Source organism: Peromyscus leucopus, chromosome X, assembly GCF_004664715.2.
Source record: "Peromyscus leucopus breed LL Stock chromosome X, UCI_PerLeu_2.1, whole genome shotgun sequence".
Classification (NCBI taxonomy): domain Eukaryota; kingdom Metazoa; phylum Chordata; class Mammalia; order Rodentia; family Cricetidae; genus Peromyscus; species Peromyscus leucopus.
The window spans coordinates 39,516,893-39,535,208 of record NC_051083.1 but is presented as its reverse complement, the minus strand read 5'-3'; the positions used below and the strand labels follow the sequence as shown (position 1 = coordinate 39,535,208).

Genomic DNA, 18,316 nt, shown 5'->3' with positions numbered 1-18,316 from the left:
TCTAGCCTATTTGTGGTATTTGTGGTAGAGTTCCAGGTCAGTGTGTTTGGTGGGGGAGACCCTGTCACACAGAACAAGGTGAGTGCCTAAGGAACAATACCCAAGAATTTGATTCCTAGCCTCTAGGGACACAATTCACATGTTCATGTGCAACTGTAAAGCACATGTATGTACACATGTACACACACACACCACTAAGGTAACACTTTCAAAGAAAGCCCAATGCTTTCCATAGAGAGATTAGTGAATGGATATATTTTCATGTAAAACATAAGCAAAACACCTCCAGAAAGTGCAATTTATCACATTAAACCTTTGTAATGCAGACATTTAGCTCCCACAACTTCAGAAAAAAGGCAAAAGTGAACATCGTCAGCCATGTTGTGTTGGCTATATACCCCCTTGATAGAAAGAACAGTGGGGTACTTCACCTCCAGGATACCCCCAAAATACACTATCCCACTCTAATCACCTGAATAACATCAGGCCAACACCACCTGAAGAAAACATAAAACATGAGACCAGGTCCACTCAAAACTGTCAAGGTCAACACATACAAGGCAAAGTCTGAAAAACTGCCACAGATGCACAGATAAGAGGACAGGAGGACTCAGGCAACAAGGATTCCCAGATGGGATCCTCAAGTTAAGGAAGAACATTTGTGGAAAAATGGACAGACTCTGCAAAAGTCTGAAATGTAGTTAATAATTTAAAGGATAAAGGGAGCATAGATGTGTAGCATTTGTTGCAACTACCAGTTTTGCTCATGCTTTTGATGAACTGAGCATCTCTGTGTATCAGTTCTCCAGGTAAGCTCTTAAGAAGACACTGTAGAAGCACTACCACCTGTGATTCATGGGGTAACTCATCCCCCAGAACATCACACAGAACCAACCAGCCCAATGTATGTATGTGATGCTTTGAATAGAAAGGGTTCCCACAGACTCATATGTTTGAATGCGTAGCCCACAGGGAGTGGCACTATTAGGAGGTGTGGCCCTGTTGGAGTATTTGTGGCCTTGTTGGAGGAAGTGTATCACTGTGGGGGTGAGCCTTCAGGTCTCATATGCTCAAGCTACAACCACTGTGGCACACAGTCTCCTGCTGCCTACGGATCAAGATGTAGAACTCTCAGCTCCTTCTCTAACATTTGTCTGCCTGCACTCCACCATGCTTTCTGCCATGATGATAATAGACTAAACTTCTGAACTATAAGCCAGCCGCAATTAAATGTTTTCCTTTATAAAAGTTGCCACGGTCATGGTGTCTCTTGACAGGAACAAAAATTCTAACTAAGACAGTGTGTTAACAGCTGCCACAGGGGCACAAACGAGTACCTAATATTTTGTTTCATAGCTTGAAGCTTTCAACACGTTATCACACTTTGCAATCCTGGAGCCAACAAAACAATTCTCCCCTGCTATCAGCCCACCTTTGCAAACATCCCCATCCTGATCATTCCAGATGCCCTTCTCTTCAATGTATAATTTTGGATATTGTTGTTCCCAGATGACTCCCCACATCAGGAAATTTTGACTACCATCTCCAATATTTTAAACTGGGGAATTTTAAAATTCTTCATGGAAACGTTAGAAGGAGGAGGATAGCATTAAAGCCATGAATCTCAAAGAAAGGTTGGCCTTCAGATAAAAACACTGACATCACCAAGCTACAGAACAAAGCAATTCACAATACTGAATATAATGTCAGGGCTACTAGGTGCAGAAGCAGAACTTGGAAGTGAACCACATGGTACCTTCTCACCCACAGACCTGGATTGATGTGATGTATGCCTTCTATAAGAGATGTAAGGAGCTGACCCACAGCATACTACACTCTACCATCCCGGCCCTAGCTCTCCCTGATAGGAACCACTTCCTTTTGTGGACCACAATGACATGTCTATGAAATGCAGGGGACTACAAAAGCATCCCAAAGCTTCCCTCCAACTTTAAGATCTTAGGATCCTACAAAATATTCAGCCTTGTATAGTGGTATACATACCTGTAACCTAGCTACAGAGTAGAATGAGGTATATAGAGGTTTTGAGTTCAACATGAGACCCTGTTCTGTCTCAAAAAGACAAAAGACAACAGATCCTGAGGTCTGTTGATCAATTACCTTTGTCAACTTGGCACAAACCTAGAAGGGAAGACAGTTTCAGTGGTGGACTGTCCACATTGGGTTTGTCTGTGATTATGTCTGTGGGTGACTGTCTTAAGTTATGTGATAGGGTGTACTCTGAGTGGCACCAGTCCAGACATCCTGAACTGTATAGGGGTGAAGAAAGCTAGCTGACCACAAGCAAGAGAGAATGTGTGCATTCATCTGTCTCTGCTCTTGATTGTGGGTGCGATACAATTAACTGTTTAAGTTCTTGTTACTAACGCTTCTTACCTATAATGGACTGACAATACCCTGTATTGTACACTAAAATAAAATCTTTCTCCTCAAGTGGCTTTTTGTTAAGAGTATTTTTATCATGGCAACAGAAGAGAAGCTAGAACAGGTCCCACCCCAAAATGTTAAGTCATTGCAATTTTCCAAAATTTATAAAATGGAATTAGCACAAATGTGGATCATTTGTTAGAATTTGGTGTGTTGTGAATAGGTGTTAAAATACTGTCTGTCTGTCTATCCTTATCATTTTTCTCTGCCCAGAGTCCCATTCCTAGTACCTCACCAGATGACTGGGATAAAAAGTTATCTAGTGAGTTCTCCTAAGTGAATTAATGACGTAACAAAATGATTTTAACAAAGTGATTCTAGTGCTGAAAGACCCAAGAGTAATAAAGACATTGTCAATTCTTATTTTCTTAATGTTTGCGTGTGTGCTATGTATGTGAACGTGTTTTTATTAGTAAGCGTTCTCCAAAAGAACACAACTGATAGAATGAATATATATGGGATTTATCAGATTAGCTTTCAGGGTGAGTGAGGTCTGCATAATCTAACAATGTCTCATACTGGAGAGTCTGAGAATCTATTGATAGTTGTTCAGTCCACAGGGCTGGATGTCTCAGGTGTTCTGATCTGGTGCTAAAGACCTAGAGCATTCCTAAAGAGTTGCTGGTCTCCAATCTACACTGGAAATCCAAAGAAGTTGATTCTAAATTGGTGAAGGAATGCTGCAGCAACAAGACAGATGGACTTGCCAGCAAGAATGAGGGCAAGCAGGCAAAAGACGAATGTTTCTTTCTTCTATGGCCTTTTATCTGTGCTGCTTCAAAAAATCTGATCCAGCAGGTGATGATTTAGTTGATTCAAGATGCAGGCAAGCTGACAGCCAAGATTAGCCATCACAGTGTTCTGGTGTGTGAGTGTGAATGCAGTTGTAGAGGTCAGAGGACAAGCTTTGGTGTCAGTCCTCACCTTCCACCTTATTTGAAACAGAGTCTCCGATTCTTACGTTCACAGAAACTGCATACAGCAGGCTAGCTGCCCGTGTACCTCTGGGCATTCTTGTCTCGGTATGACATCTTGCTAGAAATGCTGAGATTACAGACTCTCTCTATAGCATGCAGCTTTTGTTTTAATATGGGTTCTGAGAATCCAAACTCAGGCCCCTATGCAGTGGGTAGCCATTCCAGCTTTGATCTGGAAGTTCCAACCCCCATTGAGGCTTCAGTAACTGTCACACCTACAAGGAGGGGCAAGAGAGAACCCTGAAGACCCGACCGAGATCCGGATGCGCCGGCTCTCTTGGTTCCTGGATCCTGGACTCTCTTGGTTCCTGGATCCTGGACGCTGAAGGCAGACCGAGTAGAGTTCTCCAGAGAACACCACCGGACTGCACTACACCTTTCCCAGACCCTGTAACCTATCCCTTCACTTGTGAGTTATCCCACTAAATAAACCTCCCTTTTAACTACGTGGAGTGGCCTTAATAATTTCACCAATACCCCTACACTTGTGTTCAAGCCCTTTAACCCAGCAAGCCATCTCCCTAGCCACAATGTCAACTCTTAAATCATGGCCAAGAAGGCTGAGATGTAGGTTAATGACAAACTGTCTAGCATGTGTGAGTAACAAAATAATGACGACGACAACAACAACAAAATAAGGGCTAGAAAGATGGCCCAGGTGTTTACAGTACTTGCTGCTCTTGCAGGCCACCTGGGGTTCAGTTCCCAGAACCTACATGAAGCTCACAACCAACAGCACCTCCCGAGGGCTGTATCTTCTGACCTCCATGGGCTTTGCATGCATGTGGTGCACTTTCATGCAAGAAAAACACCCACGTGCATAAAATAAAAATAGTAATCAGATCTTTGACTTTTGTTGTTGTTCCTTGTTTACATGCTTATTTGAAGGTAAACACACAGAATGATGTAATACTGAAACATATAAACCTAATAATAAATAAATAAACCTCTAACAAAAACCACAGTGAACTATGGCAGAGAGTTTTGTAAATAGAATGTTACGGTCCTAGACAAGTAGGAGGGTGGTGATGAGACCTCCCAAATGTGTGGAGTATAGTATATATAGTATAGCCAGTCCCATCTGCCTGTGTGGGCTGCACCTGGACTCCTGGGTCTCAGGACATACATGAGAGCATCAGTTACCTACAGAGGTTTGAGGTCATCTGTTACACAGTCATCAAAAGATAACTCATACAGTGGTTGAAACTGGTGCACATTTGTAGACAAGAAAACCAGACATAAAAACTAATTTGTGACATCCTGTGTCTGCCATTCAGTATTACATCATTCTGTGTGTTTACCTTCAAATAAGTATGTAAACAAGGAACAACAAAAACAAAAATCAAGCCAGTGTGAAGGGCCATTAGTTACTTTGCTTTTGGGTCATCCAAGTATACTGGGCTATTTACTTACTTTTCAGATGCAGAGCCTTAGAAATCAGGAAGCATTTCTACTTGCAAATGTTATAAAAGGCATGCCTTGTTAAGTTCGTAACAAAAGCCCTGCTTAGAGCGCTTGACTTACTATAAAGTCAACCTTAACATCATCTAGTTCATTTAGTAAATTATTGTAGTTAGTGTTTGAGACAGCCTTATGTATGTAGCCTTAAACTCCAGATCTTCCAGTCTCAACCTCTTATCACAAGGTCACACCACCACGCCCAGCTTCTTCTTAGCAAACTCTTGACATGAAGACTTACAGAAGCTATTCCCGTGCCCTACATTACAGAAGAACAGGCTCCCCAGAAAGGAAACCTGCCTTTGTGGGTGTAAAGACTCAGACTCATGCTGTATCATGAAGCAGAATTCAGACTTCCCTACAAAGCATACTTCTGAGCTGTTTGGTCATGGTCTCCAGCATCATGGAACCAATGACTGCACATGTGTCCACTGCCTTGGACTCCCCTTGTGAAGCAGGATCTTCTTTGGGGATTCTAATCATAATGCAAGATGCAAGGTACATTGCCCCACCCATAACACTGCTACTGAAAGCTGAGTCTCTAGGGCTTGCCAGTCTGTTGTCAAATGTTGAGCTTGATGGCTTGTGATACACCATCAAGGTAACAACCTCTTGTTTACTTTTGAAGTCAACACCACTAAGAGGAAACTCAGAGGTCAAGGCCTCACCTGCTGTGCCGGAGACTTCCAAACACAGAATATTTCTCAGCAGGCCATTTGTTTGTATAATACACTTCCCTGAAAAGAGTTAAGAGTGTTGAAAGATGTTGAGCTTAGCACCCAAGACTCAAAGGACCAGTTCTCTTGGAAAAAACTGCACAGTACTCTGTGGAAGGTATAAAGTGCTTCTTCTCTTCCTCTGTACCTATCACTAGAAGAGGATGACGGCTTTGTTCCAAGTCATCAACCTCAGAGAGCAACCCCCCTCCCCCCCACACACACACAAATAGCTGAAGGCCTGACAAAACTCTGGATGTGACCCAAGTACTAATGCAAGGGTACAGGTGAGCGGATACTCTGCCCATGCCTATAGCAAAACTCACTGCATTTCTCCTGTTAAGTTACCTAGACCAAAATCCACCAAGTGCATACCATGGAAGATTTCTGAAAAAGCCCCAAAGGGTAACAACTAAACAACAACACAGATCAACTCATGCCTTACTGACTCAAAACCTGTCCTTCATTCAGTAAGATACTACCCAGAATATTGGCCACCCAGAACACTAGTGGGGTGGTTAAGGAGGTCACAAACTTTAATTGCAGCTTCTGTGTTTGGCTTTGCACCTTGCTGCTTGGGTCCTACTCTTGGGTGTAGAAATAGCTTTTTAGGGGCATTGTACTTGGGAGGAAGAACTTGCTCTATACATGCTCACTACAAAGAATGTGACCTTCCTGGATTCCTTTGGCTGTTCTGTAAGTGTCTCATGGCCATCATGAAACTCTACAAGAAAGGTGGGGTTGGAGGGGGTGGTGTGTGACAACTGTGATGGGCTGGACTGGGTCCCCCAAAATGACATGTTCTAATCTGCAGATACCCATGATCTGACCTCATCCTTTTTTTTTTTTTTTTTTTTTTTTTTGGTTTTTTGAGACAGGTTTTCTCTGTGTAGCTTTGATGCCTGTCCTGGATCTTGCTCTGTAGACCAGGCTGGCCTCGAATTCAGAGAGATCCACCTGGCTCTGCCTACTGAGTGCTGGGATTAAAGGCATGTGCCACCACTGCCAGGCCAGTTCTAACTTTATAGATTTCTGTATATTTTACAACTGTAAATGATAAAATAGACTATTCTCTACATACATTTCATATATTCATGACACACTTAAACTTAATTTATCTGATACTTCTAGCTTGTACAGTTTGTAAGTTTTCTCAAAAATAAAATTCCATGTATATGCAGCCCCTACACTGTTCTAACCCATGTCATTTAAGGTTAAGCAGTAAATAAATGTGGAAGTTGCCTAGAGCTGAACAGCTTCAGCATCCTTTTGCAATCATGAAATGAAATAAAATTCCAAGCCTAGGACTGGGAATATAGTAAACAGCTCAACTGGTAGAGTATTTGTAGAGAAAGCCTGAGAGCCAGAGTTCCATCCCCAGAAACCAAGTTAAAAAGCTAGGCATGGCCGGGCGTGGTGGCGCACGCCTTTAATCCCAGCACTTGGGAGGCAGAGGCAGGCGGATCTCTGTGAGTTCGAGGCCAGCCTGGGCTACCAAGTGAGCTCCAGGAAAGGCGCAAAGCTACACAGAGAAACCCTGTCTCGAAAAAAAAAAAAAAAGCTAGGCATGTTTCCACAGAATTACAATCCAAGAACTGGGTAAAGAGAGACAGGTGGATCCCTTGGGTTCACTGGCAGGCCAGCATGGCTTATCAGTTGAATTGCAGGTCAGTGTGAACTCTTGTCTACTCTTGGGTAGAACCTGAGGAATGTTACCCGAGGTTGACCTCTAGCCTTCACATATTATGTGCATACCTATGTACCCACACACATGAAAAAACATGTGCGCACACACATAAAGAAGTTCAACTCGAGTCCAAGGAATATAGCCTCCTGAGAAGACTCCAGCTCTCAGTCCACTGCACCTTCTTAAGACCTCTATGGGTACCCATGGGCCACAAGAACCCCTTTTTGGAGATCCACATGCTCATATTGGCTCATACTGTGAGGACAGGATTAGCTCTGAAGGAATGGTGGTGGCAGACTTAGTGTCATTCCTCTTCCACTTAACCCCTGTATTCTGCCTGTATGAATTTATTTGTTCAGCCAGAGGCTTAGATTTCATGCATCATTCTGCATACAACAGTGCTCTGTGGTGCACATGCAGAATAGAATACAGTGCATGTCCTGGCCTGTCTTGTTCTATACTAAGTCTTTTCCCCTGGGTAAGATTCCAAGTTTTCTTGAAGGCTTCACTACAAAGCTGCTGCCTTCCTTCAGAGCCTCCCTCAGTCCTCTGGCTCCTGAGACACTGGGTTGGTATACTGATTAATTCAGTAGGGTTATATTGAGAGATGTGTTGGTGCTTTGGCTGATTCCTCCCACTCAGGCTATAAAGAAATTACATTTCATTCATCATTTCCCCTCCTGGATCCAGCAAAGCACCTATAGTACTAGGCCTGGGTTGGCTGCATTGACACAAATGCAGAAATGATTACCATGGGTTTCCATGGGGCTAGGCACACAGCACTTAGTAACAACTCTGTTTTGTTTTACCAGTTTGTAAAGAAGTATTTCCAAAGAGACCAGCTGGGTCACAAAGGTGCTTACTGATATGATCTAAGATGAGGGGGTATGCATGTTTCTGTTGCAAAGGAAAAAGCTATTCTCTATGGCACTCATTCCAATCTATAAAGCCATGTGTCATGATCACAATCTCTCCAAACCTGACCAAATTCCTATGTTAAATCCTCATCCCCAAGGTGCTACACTATTAAGAGGATTGGGCTTTGGGAAGAGATGAGGTCACAAGTGTGGAATCTTATGGGTGGTGTTAGTGTGCTTTAAAGGAGATCCCAGAAAGCCCCTGAACTCTCACTTGTGAAGACACAGTAAGAAGGAGCCATCAATGAACGAGGAAGCAGCCATCACCAGATAACAATCTGCTATCTTGTGATGTTGGACTTGCAACCTGCAAAGAAATAATCTCCTGTGTAAGCCACCCAGTCTGTATTTTATGATAACAGGCCAAATACACTAAGACATTCTGTAGCAATGTTTGGTAGCCTTGGTGAACTAAATGCATTTGTGCCTTTATAGTATTTCAACTTATGATGGGTTTATTGAATCTGAGTACCACTGTAAGTTGAAGAGCACCTGCCCTGAATAATTAAACACAGGGCTTGCATTTTAGCAAGCTATCAGAAACTCCACCCCCAAGGAATAGTGGTATCCAAAAGCTAAGCTATAGAAGCACGACTGAAGACCATCCTTGGTTTGAAGACTGCTGGGTGTCAACCTTTCCACACATTTCAGAGATTCTATTTTCTCCGAGAAGCTATTCTGCCCATGTCTGTATCTTTCAGCATTTAGAATACATTCTGCCTTGTGGGAAGTGTGCATGTGTGTGTGGCGGGGTGGTGGTGGTGGTAGCGGGTGTTGAAGGACTTCAAAAGGGCATTCAAGACTGCTCTAAATTAATATCTTTGGGAGGAAAAATGTTTGCAGAATTTCACAGGGGAAGGCAACAGGAGATTCACAGGGCCACAAATTCCAGCCTTTTAAACACGTCACTAACCTCACACTCTAAAATACAAAAGGGGTAGAGGTAGAGTGCCCAGCGGTTGAGTTCTTGCCTAACATGCATGGATGCCTGGGCTTCACCCTCAGCATTGCAAAAAAAAAAAAATAAGAATAATAAAATACAGAAGGCAAAAGCATCCTATTCTTAAGTAGTAAGTGCTCCAAAGCCCTACAGTTGCTCATAAAATCTTTTCTGCATAGCTCATCTTCCATGTGTGTGTATGTGTGTTCCTGTCCATCCCTGTGCATGCAAAGACCAGAGACCAACTTTTGAGTGTCCTTTCGCAGGCATCACCCACTTTTTTTTTTGTTTGAGACAGAGTCTTTCACCAACCTGACACTCTACAGGTAGGCTAAGCTGGATGGATGGCCAATGATCCTTAGGGATCTGCCTGTCTCTGCCTCCCCAGGGCTGGGGTTTTACCAGGCTTTTGTACCTGGTTCTGAGGACAGAACTCAGGTCCTCATTCCTGTAACTGCCCAACCCTGATTCCCATATTTTAAAAAAACTGTATGTGGATATTTAAGTATATACTTTATATACTTTAAGTAGTATGTGTATATTTTGTTTGTTTGTCTGTTTAAGATGGGTTTTACTACATAGCCCAGGCTAGCCTAGATTTCTCTGTCCTCTTGCTTCAACCTACTGTGTGGGATTATAGTGTGCACCATCACACCCATTTTCTTTACTACCACTGATAACTCTTATTTCTAACACATCTGACCTCAAGTCTTCTATCCACTTAGGTCTCCGTTCCCTTCCTTCCTCATTATACTCATTTATGTTTATTCCTTTATGAATATTTGAGAACCAATGTCAAAAATTTTATCATTTCAGCCCAATTACTTCTAACTAGATACTCCAGACCCTGTTACCATCACAGAGAATTAGGGGCCCTAATTCTTCAGGTCTTCAAGATTGGCCTTAGCCATAGAACCAGTCTAAGGCCAGCCTATGTCAAATACAACACAGCTAAACAAACAAAACTGGGACCTGCTCCCCACAGTGCATCCCCACCTGAAACCCAGTCAAGGCCTTTTACATGCAGCCCTGTTACTCTACTACTAAGGACGTTCTCTAATATTCATTTTGTTTTGTATGATCACAAGATAATCTGAGCTACTCTGATCATTACTGAGCCTGCTTTTGTGGTGCTGTGGGACACTAGTCCTGGGGAGACATGAACAACATCTATGCAATCCAGACAGGGAACCAACAACAGACAAAAGTTAGGATATTACCAAATTCTGTCCTGGCGAACCAAGGAGTTTTATTGGAGTTACTTATAAGAGTATGGCTAAAGGCGTACTTGCAGGAGCAGAAATGACTAAACACAGCTGCACCACTAAAGGCCACCCCAGATTGGGTGACAGTTCATGAAAGCTGGAAACCTGGAGCACACAGCACACAGAACCTGCAGGCAGCTCAGCAGGTTGGAGGCTGTCCCTTCAGGCAGCTCAGTGGGTCTGTGTCTCTTCAAGGCAGCTTGGCTGGTCTCTATCTGTTCCAGGTAGTTCACCTGGTCTGAGCCTCTTCTAGGCAGCTTAGCTTGTCTGCAAGGGACTTTCAGCAGTCCTTACTGCTTACATAGGCTTGGGGAGGGAGACACCTACTGAATCTGATCAGATTTAGGGAGTTCCTAAAGCCTGTGAGTTGTTCACTTTATGAGCTTAAAGAACTTCCCAGCAGGAGGGAGTGTTTCCCTTCCCCTAAGAATATCTTATATCTTGAGGGGCTTCTCACCAAGAAGGAAGGTTTTATCTCTGAGGAAATTGCCATACAACACATTGTTGCACCCTGAAGACGATATAACCTATCTTCTTTCTGAATGCCTTATCCTTGAACTCATACCAGCTACCAGTTGCTATTAAGAGCTTTAAATTCACACTCAGAAACTCAGAATAATGTAACATTACTCAGAAAGGCTACCCTGGGTCCTAACTAGAGCATCGCCAGAGATCAACAAACTGCACCAAGAATTGACTCTGTGGATGGCTGTCACGGTTTGGATAGGTGTTGAAGACTTGGATATGCAACAGTGTGCAGATATAGGCTTGGTGGAATAGCTACATCACGAGAGTCAACCCTTCAACAATGAGGTAATCAGTTTATAGATTCCTAAATTAATGGTACTGTTAGGAGGAAATGGTGGAAATTTTAAAAGGTATGGTTTAGCTAGAGGAAGGAAGTCACTAGGAGACTATCACTGAAGGATATACCTTGTCCCTGAGGACTTAGGATCCTAGTCTCTCCTGGCCACCATGAGGTGAGTAGCTCTGCTCCTCCACACCCTTCCACCACCAATGTTCTGCCTGCCTCAGCCCATAACACATGACCAGACAACCACAAACTAAAACCTCTGAAACCATGTGCCCAAATAAATCTCCAGCCCACCCCCTTTTTGGGGGTATGTGCGTGTATGCTTGCCTGCGTGCATGCCCAGGGGCATATGGAGGCCATAGGTTGACAATCAGTGTCTTCCTCACTCTCTATCCTACTATTTGAGGCAGGATTGCTCACTGAACCTGGACATTGCCAGTTTGACTAGCCTAGACAGCAAGCCCCACAAGTTTTCCAGCCTGCACTCCTATAGCACTTGGAATACAAGTATATACCATCTTGTCTGGCTTTTACATGGGTGTTGGGGATCAAACGTGGGTCCTCACCCTTAAGCAGCAAGCACTTGACTGAGTTATCTTCCTACCCCCATTGAGTCTTCTCCCTTGTAAAAGATTTGTCTGTGTTAGGTTCTATTGCCACAGTGGAGGAGAACAACATTTAAAGAGAATAAGCAGAAAGTGCTGGAATTTGATTTCTGTCCCTACAAAAAGCCAGGGCAACTGGCAATGTAGTTTAACTTCCCTGAACTCAGGAGAAGGGAACTAACAGCTGATTTTACAGTCTTGGAGTTCAGAGAGGTGGTTCCAAACTGGAGGTAATTATCCTCCCCCTCCCTGAGGGAGCATTATGTAATGTCTGGAAAGATTTTTGTCATATGAAAGGAAGCACAGTGCCACAGTGCTTATGAAATTGTTCTGGGTGGGTATTATTTTTCATGAGGAACTGTCCGGTGTGTTGTAGGACATTTTACAACACTCCTGGTCTTTTTCCATTAAGCACCCTTCCCTGAATCATGACCCCCCCAACATGTCTCTAGATACTACCAAAAGTCCTTCAGGGAGCCAAACATACCCTAGGAGACCAGACCAGCTTACAGGCTTTGTGGAATAGTCAATCCAGTCGACCCCTCATTTTGTAGGGAATTAGGGCTGAACTAGACGTTAATTATAACTCCTTATTTTGCCTAGTAGACTTGAATAACTGGAAGGAAGGAGGTATAGATGAGCCATCTTTAGTTCAATATTTTCTGAGTTTTGGCAGCTTGCAGCACAGTGACCAGTAAAAGAAACCCTGTTTCAAACGAAGTAGAAGGTGAGAACCCACAAACAGAATGCCTTCTTAATTTGTGATGGGGTATTACTTTAAATGAATCATAGTATGAAACTCAGTTTTATTTCACCCATTTATATTTGTTCAATATTGTTGCCAAAATGTCAGCTGTGGGTGCCAGAATAGCCAATCTGCTATGTTTCTCAGTGGTATAGCTCCTAACAAACCAATTCAGGATATTGGTCCACTTAAAAGAGAAACATGAGTTAGATTTAAAGCTTTGCTCCTAAGGGCCAAGACAGGATTCCTTTTCATATCTAGTCTTTGAGCAGGCACTCTGGAAAGTACTGCTTGCCATGTGAAGACTCCATACTGAAAAACCTAAGGAAGATTAGCATTTGGACAAAAATGTATTCACATAGGGAACACAATCATTTGTCTCCTCCTATTCAGTAGGCTGTCTCCAAACACAGCACACATCACATTGATTTAACCAGATTACAAGGGGAAAATCTTTCCTAGTTGAGTTTCTAAACTCTTCCATGCTTCCTATGGTGGCTTTGGGAGAGCCGAAACATATTCCTGTTTAGCATTGCCTTCGTCATCAGTCACACAGGACTAAGAATTCCAAGGCCCAGCTGGCACAGACCACCTTACAGACTGTGAGATGGCTCTACCAGCTGTAGTCCTGTCCTCCTTAGGCAGATCAGAAGTTCAGTCCCCATTTTGCTAGTAGTGCTTGCTCTGCCAGACAAGTTCTAAATCATCTTTTCTACAAAAGGAAAGAATAGTATGGGAGCACAAAGGAGAAAGGAGACTGTCTCAGGGACAGGGTCAGTTGCAGGAAGGAATCTGCCTGCTTTCTTTGACGTGGCTCAAAAGGCCTGAGACTTGGGCCTCCAGTGTCTTTATTTGACTCTAACGTTTAGAAAGCTTTCTGACTCTTGGCCCCCTTACTGGGAGATGGCAGAACGCAAGGATGAAATGGAAGTTTTCAAGCCTCAAAGAGTTTCAACTTAGAACTCCTAAAAGGACTTAAAGGACTCCTTAAAGGTTCTCTAAGTAAAGAACTCCTTAAAGGACTTTCTTACCTTTCTATCTATGGGGTCCCTGCATGCTGATATAGTCAACTACAGATAGAAAACATTACAGGAAAAAAAGTCTCTGCCATGTACACTCTCAAATATTCCCATAAACACTACCATTAACAACTCTCTGCATAGCACCTTTCAGTACACACAGTATTAGGAATTTAAGGTTAAGGCATCTAGAGAGGAATTAAATCATACAGGCTGATGTGCATCTCACATACCTGTGGCTGTGGTATCCATGGGGTGGGTCCTAAAGCCAGCAGGTACCACGGGAGAAGATAAATGTCAATTGTCAAATTTGGAAGGCTGAGTTTATGGAGGGATAAACCAGCGTACAAATAATTCAAGACAGAAAAATAAAATGGCGTCTAGGTGTGTGGCTAGCAAGTAAGAAGTGCTAGGTTCCATCCACAGCAACAAGAAAAGAAAGGGGGAGAAGGTGGAGGGGAGAGGAAAAAGCCTGTTCTAAACAGGTAACAAACCCGAGGGTTAGGGGGTTGGGTGACCAAAAGGGAAAGAGAAAGGAGGAGGGGTAAAAGGAGAAGGGAGGAGAGAAAACACACTAGGGCAGTACTGCAAAATGATTTAAAGAGAAATACATTTGACATCGAGATGAAGGAAGAATAAAAACGATTTAAAACAACCATTCACCTTGTCAGTAGTCCCCTATCTTCCTTAAATTGTAGCTGGCTCTGGGGCACGGAGCCTCACAGAAGATAAAGTAAGATCCCTGTGAACAAAACAGATTCCTGAGGTCAAAATTGCGATCAGTTCTGATTAGGGAATCTGTTCTGGGTCCACCCTAGCAGGTAGATGCCAGGCCATGATCTTATCTATTACTTTTCTCCCCATAACTCCCCTACACACACACACACACACACACACACACACACACACACACACACACACACATTAGTCAAAAAGCAGATGGAAATGTCAGGCAAACATGAATAGACCAAATGTGGCCTATACATGTAACAGAAGAAGAGTAGTGTGTAATAAAAAGAAATGAGGTTTAAACATGGACTGCAACATGGATGAACCCCCCCCCAAAAAAAAAACCATATCAATGAAAGAAGTCTGATATAAAGGGGCAGAACTACAGGATTCTTATATACAGTCCCTCGAGTAGAAAAACACAAGGACAGAAGAAGAGTAGAGGGTGGCAATGGGGTGGGGTGTGATTGCCACTGATTGGGGGGACTCTTTTCAGAGAATGAACCTTTGCTATAACCTAATGTATGATTGCACACATTTTAAATATATGCTAGATGTTAAGTGGATGGACTGTAAAACTCAAGTGAATTACATTTATCAATTAACATAATTTCTCTTCATATCTGTGTGGTTAACATCCCTTCTGCTCCAAAAGCAGGTACCTAACTCAGTTCTTGACCTGGGTTTCACAAATAAGCAACATCTATTGTCCCGTCCATGCTCACCAGGCCAGGCCAAGGTCTTGGCCCTCCCCAAGATGAAATTCCAACAGATAAACCTTACAGAAACATGGAGCCAGTAAAGAACACTACAGGACATTAGTGCTTATACGAGCACTCCTGGCATTTGGCAGAGCATTTACTGTTCTTGAAGTCTGTCTTATGTACAGGAGGGTGCTTAGAAGCACCCAGAGACTGCCCATCAGATGCCTGTAGCACCTCTAAGATGTGACAACCACAAGTATTTGTAGGCCTTGCCAACATTCCATTGAAGGACACAATGTCCTTCATGAGTGTCACAATCCTAAGAAGCCTCATAGTGTACAGGCCAAAGTCCTAATATTCTGCCCCATCTCAAATCAAGTGCAAACTAACTTCCCATTTATTTTTATTTATCCATCCATCCATTCACTTACTTATTTTTGAAGAGTAAATTTTCACTTGAAAGAAGGGCCATAAATTGTGTAACTTAAAGAACATGCATTTTTTTCAAAACTTAGTATTTCTTTATCCCATGTCTCTCTGACAAGCTATTTCTTTTCTTCTTTTATTGAAAATAGATACTTTTTTTTACACAATATATCCTGATTATATTTTCCCCTCCCTCTGCTCCTCCCAGTTCCTCTCCATATCCCCTCCCCTCCAGATCCATTCACTTTCTGTCTTTCATTAGAAAAGAACAGGCTTCTAAGACATAACAACAAATCAAAACTAAAATATAATACGATGAAGCAAAAACTATCATTTTTGGAGTTGGACACCACAACCCAAAAGGAGGAAAAGACTACCAAGAGCTGGCACAAGAGTCAGAGCCCCACTCATTCTCTAAGCTGAAAGCTGCAACATATACGCAGAGAACCTGATGCAGACCCACGCAGGTCTTTGCTTGCTGCTTCAGTCTCTATTAGAGAATTCACATGCCCTGCTTAGTTGATTCAGAGGGCCTTGTTCTCCTGGTGTCCTCCATCCCCTCTGGTTCTTATAATCTCTGCAGGATTCCCTGAGCTCTGTCACACACTCATTTTTAAAACAGTGTCTCCAATAACCCTGACTGGCCTTGCTCACTATATATCTGAGGCTGGCTTTGAATTACTGTTCCTCTGCCACCACCTCCTCAAGAGCTGGAACTAAGACATATGGCACCAAGCCCAGGCTTCTGTTCCCTTTTTATTCAAGAAACACAATAAATCATCCACATACAGACCATAAGAAGAGAATGTACAGATAGACAAGGAAATTGGATTCACTCAGATGAACTTTGGAGAAGGTAAAATGAAATTACTTATGAACAAATACAGCATACGAAAGGGGTTTTTGAAGATTTAGCTCAGTTATGGGCAATTTCTAGACACCTCGATGTTGCAACTGTTCTTCATGGTTCTTAATTTCTCAATAGTGGGAACAGATAATAACATGGATACTCACAGGGACTTAAAGAAGATAGGGTAAGGAGCTGGAAAGATGGCTCAGTGGTTAACAGCACACTACCACACAGGACCAATGTTCAATTCCCAGAACCTACATAAGGTGGCTCACAACCACCTATAACTCCAGTGCCAGAGGGTTCAATGCCCTCTCCTGACCTCCACAGGCAGCAGCACACACATGCACATACCCACACATAAACACACAGACAACAAACATATATAACATTTATTTGTTTTTAAGGATAGGGTTAGAGAGAACAGAAGGATGTGAGTGTGGTGAATGTACACACAAGTGGAACTATGTGTACATGAAGACCAGAAGAAGATGCCAGGTGACCTGTTCTATCATTCTCCACTTTATTCTCTTGAGACAGAATATCTCAGTGAACCTAGAACTAGGATGTCAGCCAGCAAGACTCATGATCCTCCTGTCTCTAACTTCCACAGCACCAGAATATAGACATGTATAGCCATACCTAGCTTTTTACATGGGTGGTGAATGCACATGTGTGGAGCTATGTTGTATATAATTACCCATCTACCCAGATCCTAAGAGGGTTTTTACAGTTTTAAATTAAATTAACTCTCCTCATTTATTTTGTGGGGGAGGAGGGAGTATGCATGTGTGGATGAAAGAACAACTTTCAGGAGTAGGTTCTCTCCTTCCACCATGCGGGTCCCAGAACTCAGGTCTTCAGGTTTGGCAGCAGACGCCATTACCCAGTGAGCTATCTCTCTGGACCCTTGACAGACCCTAAGGGCTCTTAGCACACATCAAAACTACAAACATGGCTGAGGAGAATCTAGCTCAGTTGGTAAACTTCTTGCCTTGTAAGCATGAGGACCTGAGTCCCATCCCCAGCATCAACTTGGAAAGCCCCAGGCCAGTGAGACCCTGTTATTTCTGAGCAAGTTTATCCTCTGGCTTCAAAATGCACATGCACATGTGTGCCTGCACATACATGAACACACACACACACTCATCCCAAATTTTTTTAAAAAGGAAACAAAACAGGAACATATGGCTCATGAACCTTCTTAAAGCATTCCCTAATGGTAACTATCTCCTTCAAGTGTTACCTCTCTAGTCCTTTTCTCCATCGAAGTGGTTGAAGAACATTCCAAATCCAGTATGAAAGAGGTGCTTCTGTGCCTGTGACATGCTCAAATGAGCAGGCTAGTGTGCTGGGGAAAGACCTACCTATTAAACGGCAGGCAGTTCATACCATGCCGTATTGCTTGCTGCTGCTGTACAGCATGCCCAGTGAAACAGTTTCCTCAGCATCAACACACGAAGACTCATGACACAGAACATGCAGACCTGGGACTCCCTGACACACACACTGGCCTTGTGCATTGTAAAGGAAAAAGTCACCTGCATCTCAGTCATTGGTTTCTGATCATTTCCTCCCTAGGACTCTTAAGGAGAAAACAGAGCAGGCTTTGGAATCCCTTCCTTGCAATGCAGAAACAATCTGTGGTACCAACAAATGGACTCTGCCCTGATACAAGACATTCAGCATTCAGAGAATGACATTTGATTAAAATGTTGTGGCTTGCTATTCCAGTCAACTTCTTTTTCCGGCAAATTTTTATTATTTTTAAAAAAAGTCAAATTTGCTAGGTTATGGTGGTGGACTCCTTTAATCCCAGCAATTAGGAGGTAGAGGTAGGTGAATCTCTGTGAGTTCGAGGCCAGTCTGGTCTACAGAGTGAGTTCCAGGACAGCCAGGACCACACAGAGAAACCCTGTCTCAAAAAACAAAAAAAAAACAAAAAAAAAAAAAAAAAAAAAAAGATGAATTCTTGATTTTGAAAGAAAGTATCTACACCTGTAAGCAACACATAAT

At 42.9% G+C, this 18,316-nt stretch overlaps 1 protein-coding gene across 13 annotated transcripts in view; it reads right to left on the bottom strand.

Moving 5' to 3' along the window:
• LOC114681372 (F-box-like/WD repeat-containing protein TBL1X) overlaps positions 1-18,316 on the bottom strand; it is a 164,490-nt gene that overhangs the window by 57,104 nt on the left and 89,070 nt on the right. For 11 of the 13 annotated variants that reach the window (XM_028854855.2, XM_028854858.2, XM_037198825.1 and 8 more), the window contains one exon: positions 14,255-14,333. The exons of the other annotated variants lie outside the window; for them this stretch is intronic. The gene's annotated coding sequence lies outside the window, so the exon portion shown is untranslated. The remainder of the gene's footprint in view (positions 1-14,254; positions 14,334-18,316) is intronic. 13 annotated transcript variants of the gene reach the window in all.